Here is a 1,153-nt window from a genome sequence, read left to right on the forward strand (position 1 = left end):
AATTAATAGTTGGTATGTAGAAAAAATAAGTAGTGGCCTTGGTGTTAGTAACTTTAGACCCTTAAGGTAATAAATTCTTGCCTTTGTTGTAAACCCATTACACATCCACCCTATAGGAATGCAATTTTATCTTTGGAAGATGGCGCCAAACCTTAAAATAATTACTCTTAGAGAAAATAAGTCTTTGTTGATAAGTCCTTGTCAAGAGTCATAAAATGTTAGTAGGCCTTCTGGCCAGAAGATGATGTAAATCACCTAAACCATTTGTATACGATAAATTTGCAGGAAAGAAACCCTGGTTTTTGATAAGGATCAAAAACTGCTGACTTTGCATCCCCTATTATCCTCTATGTGTAACTTAGGGTATAAAAGCCCCTGTTAAAAATAAAGCTATGGGCCTTGCTCACCAATGCTTGGTCTCCCCATGTCATTCTTTCCTTTAACTTCCGGCTGAAGTCTCCATCTGGAACATGGATATCCTCTGCGACCACTTATTTGCCTGGGCTTCTAAGACCCACTCGAGAAGGTGTCTAAGGTGGGGCCCCTTCCGCTATTCTAGAGGGCGCCTTCGGCCTCCGTGGTCAGAGCTAACCTGGTGTCATGGGTTATATTGATTTTCCGCGTAAACCAAGCTACTCAGCCTCTTTTCTCCACTGAATTTTCCTACTGAGCTATCCTCATTCTATTACTCTTTATATCTCTAATTACCATTTGAATAGGTCGCCAACGCCGTCTCCCCTTCGAATATCCTGGATCAGCCGGGGCTGGTCCTCGGCAACCACCCTTATGGCAGAAAGCGAAGAGGAACTAAAAAGCCTCTTGATGAAAGAGAGGAGAGTGAAAAAGCTGGCTTAAAACTCAACATTCAGAAAACTAAGATCATGGCATCTGCTCCCATCATTTCATGGCAAATAGATGGGGAAACAGTGGAAACAGTGGCTGACTATTTTCTTGGGCTCCAAAATCACTGCAGATGGTGACTGCAGCCATGAAATTAAAAGACGCTTACTCCTTGGAAGGAAAGTTATGCCCAACCTAGACAGCATATTACAAAGCAGAGACATTACTTTGCCAACAAAGGTCAGTCTAGTCAAAGCTATGGTTTTTCCATTGGTCATGTATGGATGTGAGAGTTGGACTGTGAAGAAAGCTG

The sequence above is a fragment of the Bison bison genome, unplaced genomic scaffold (assembly GCF_000754665.1).
Source record: "Bison bison bison isolate TAMUID 2011002044 unplaced genomic scaffold, Bison_UMD1.0 scf7180017864092, whole genome shotgun sequence".
Lineage (NCBI taxonomy): Eukaryota > Metazoa > Chordata > Mammalia > Artiodactyla > Bovidae > Bison > Bison bison.